This window comes from Megascapheus bottae, chromosome 2 (assembly GCF_031878675.1).
Source record: "Megascapheus bottae isolate mThoBot1 chromosome 2, mThoBot2.hap1, whole genome shotgun sequence".
In the NCBI taxonomy this organism is placed as follows: domain Eukaryota; kingdom Metazoa; phylum Chordata; class Mammalia; order Rodentia; family Geomyidae; genus Megascapheus; species Megascapheus bottae.
Window position 1 is genome coordinate 60,940,708 of NC_143510.1, and position 3,879 is coordinate 60,944,586.

A 3,879-nucleotide genomic window follows, 5' to 3' on the forward strand; every position below is an offset into this window, starting at 1 on the left:
TGTCTTAAATGCCTCTCATTTTATTTAGTTATGTTTGAATAATATGTACAATATTATCATAGAGTAAAATATTACAATTAAAAAAACATGTGGAAGCAGGTTTTATTAACAGTCCCCATATAATAGCTATATTGACAATATATATACTTATAAAAATGAAGAATATATCTACATTCGAAAAAGAAAATTAAGAAACAATTGTAATTCATTTACATAAAGCTGTAATTTACATCAATTTAAGCTCAACATTAAAACTGCATGAAAATCCCTTTGTAGTAAAATGACTTGGTATTTGAAGGCTTTGTAGCTACTGTTTTACTCATTCAAGGATAAATGCAAAAACAGGCAAACAGGGCAGGGAGTTTGGCCTAGTGGTAGAGTACTTGCTTAGCATGCACAAAGACCGGGGTTCGATTCCTCGGTACCACATACATAGAAAGAAAGCTGGAAATGGTGCTGAGGCTCAAGTGGTACAGCTCTAGCCTTGAGAAAGTCCAAGGATAAGGCTCAAGCCCTGAGCTCAATCCCAGGACTGGAAAAAAAAAAAAAAAAAAAAAACAAGCAAACAAAAAAAGTTCCTTTTGAGTGTAATAAGTAGCAAGATTTTCCTGAAAGTAAGATTATTTTTCCAAGTTAGTTCTAGATAAATAGGTCATGATAACATGTCCATACGTGGGCATTAGAGTCATTGCAGCTTCACATTTTAGAGTGTTTGCATGTTTATTTGTTGCTAGGGACCAACCCAGGGTCCCAGGCACACTCTACTATGAGCTCCACCCCCTTCGCCATTCTTCCAGTCCCTTCCTCTATCCAACATTCCCACTCAGCAGTTTAGAAGTTTCCCAAAGTAACATCCATTTTATTCCCAGGTAGAAACATTCTCTATGTCTCTAGGAATTCAAGAAAGAGTCACTTTCCTTTCTTCTATTACCTTTTTTTCTGTCTGTTTCATTTTTTTAAATGAGGCTTCAAAAAATAAACAGAACTGTATACTGTGGTTCAAGCCTGTATTCCTGGCTATTTGGGAGGCAGAGATCAGATGATCCAGGTTTTAGGCCCCAGGGACAAAAGATTTCATCTCAACCAATGACCACCTGGTAAACCATCCCCACCAACCACCAAGGCAACAGAGTGGCAAGACTCAGTTGCAGGCATCTTTTAGCTCCAGCCACACAAAGAAGCACAAGTAGTAAAATGGCAGCCTAGGCTAGTGGGGACATAAACTGAGACCTCATCTTGAAAAGAATCCATTCAAAGAGGGGCTGAGGACCTGGGTCAAGTCAAGCCCTCAGCCAAATCTCCAGTACCAGGGTTGGGGAGGAGGGATGCACAAATTATTTGTAAATGTTTGTGTTTGGTAAAGTAATGCTTCTAACACTTTCCTGTACCCACTTATTTTGTGTGTGTGTGAGTCATGGGGCTTGAACTGGGCTGGATGCTGTCCCTGAGCTCTTCAGATCAAGGCTATCTATCGCTCTATCCTTGGGCCTGGGCATTGTTAGTGAACTCTTCAGCTCAAGGCTATCGCATTACCCTTGAACCGAGCCCCACTTCCCATTTTCTAGAGGTTAATTGGAGATAAGAGTCTTGGGTCCTTTTGTGTCCCGACTGGCTTTGAACCTTGATCCTCAGATCTTAGCCTTCTCAGTAGAGCTAGGATTACAAGAGTGAGCCACTGCATCCGGCTCCCACTTGTTTTTGCATAGTACTATGTTATATTCACAGGTATTTGCAGGATTTATCCTAAAGTATTGGCCAGAAGTTTGGCCTGGTGGTGGAGTGCTTGCCTAGCATGCACAAAGACCCGGGTTGGATTCCTTGATACCATATACATAGAAAAAAAAAACGGAAGTGGTGCTGAGTCTCAAGTGGTAGAACTCTAGCCTTGAGAAAGCCCAAGGACAGTGCTCAGGCCCTGAGCTCAAGCCCCAGGACTGGCAAAATAAATAGATAAATAAAAATATCCTAAAGTATTTTTTATAATTATGAAGTAATAAGATGCACATTTCAACTTGCAGAATGTATTCACCATATACCACACTTGAAGATGTGCCATACAGTCTAAACTCCAAAACTTTATGTCATTTTTAATATGACTGTTCCTACCCACAATAAGATCTATTTTCCCTAAACAACAATAACAAAGATTTAGGCTTTGGGTTTCTCTTTTGCCTATTCAACTCTTAGTTTAAAAAATGAGGAGCGTAACTGAGAAATCTAGCAAAAGCATCATCCTCTGAGAATTTATTATGTATGCAGCTATTTCTTCCATTTAAACCCTGAACACAAAGGAGGAAACTGTTATCAATGGCAGAACACAGGAAGCTATTCATGTCCATTCATCTACTGTTACAATAGTAGCAGCACAAAATCTGAATTGAAAGATATCACCAATCCTTTTTCTTAAGTTGTCAAAATTTTGTACAAGAATGGTGTTAAGTAAATGCTCTGTGAGGTAATAGTGTAAGACAAAAATTCTGCACAGTTGTTAAGGGTCCAGGCAATTTTTCATCCTTGCTCTAATATTATCAAAGTAACCCTATCACCATATCTCGTAGTGCGTGTACTAAATGCATGGTTCCCTTTTCTGCAACCTTTGACTTTGCTAAAAATGCTGGGCAACGGGAAAGAATGTGCTTATGTTGCCCAGGCTTATGAAGCTCCTCTTAGCAATGATTATAAATGCTGTCGTTGGTCTTGTTTTTATGGTGCTGATAAAGGAGGGTAACCTGTGTAATGGAGTTAGTTAAATGATCCACAATGTCATTGCTCAACACTGGAGATGCATTCATTTGTAGGCCCATAATTGGAAAACAGGATATGAAGACTTTAGAGGCTGGCTGGCCAGCTGGTCAAACAAATAGTACACCATTATCAAAGCAAAAGGAAATGTCATACAGCTCTTCCCTAAGTGCACTGTAGGATCTAGTTTGCTAAGTCTTTTTTCTTTATTGGTCCATTTGCAATTATTAGCTCTCATTTCTAGCTAACATGCTTTGTGATGACTGTTTCTCTTTTAAAATTTATCTGTACTCCTCTTCAAAGAACAGTTTGTCTGTTCAGCAATATGAAGTAATGCTTACGGACATTTTGGAAAAGCACAATAGTTAATGAGATGACAGTGAAGTCAATAATACCAGGAAGGCAAGGAGGCTATATTTCTATGTGTTTCCTCTTGTAACACTGCTTCATGTTCTATAGCTACATTGCTTCAAATAAATAAACTATATAGAGAGCTGAGATATAACTCAAAGCTGAGGCACATAGGTACAGAATATAAAGTGTGTTTGGGAGAATGAACACCTGTATTTAGGGATTAAGGTAAATGAAACTTTGGTAAAATTACAAAAATGATATTGAGCCAGGTGGCTCACAGCTCTAATCCTAGCTACTCAAGAGGCTGAGACCTGAGGATCAAGGTTCAAAGCCAGCCTGGGCACAAAAAGACTTGAGACTCTTATCTCCAATTAACCCCTAGAAAATGGGAAGTGGAGCTTGGCTCAAGGGTAGGGTTGTAGCCTTGAGCTGAAGAGCTCAGGGACAGCACCTAGGCTGAGTTCAAGTCCCATGACCCAAAAAAAAATGATATTGAGACATGACTTAATGATGCCAGGCACTGGTGTCTTGCAGCTGTAATACTAACTACTCAGGAGGCTGAGATCTGAGGACAGCACCTAGGCTGAGTTCAAGCCCCATGACCCACAAAAAAAAATGATATTGAGACATGACTTAATGATGCCAGGCACTGGTGTCTTACAGCTGTAATACTAACTACTCAGGAGGCTGAGATCTGAAGATCACGGTTCAAAGCCAGCCTGAGCAGGAAAGCTCATAAGACTCTTATCTCCAATAAACTACTCAGAAAAGTTCAAGTGGTTG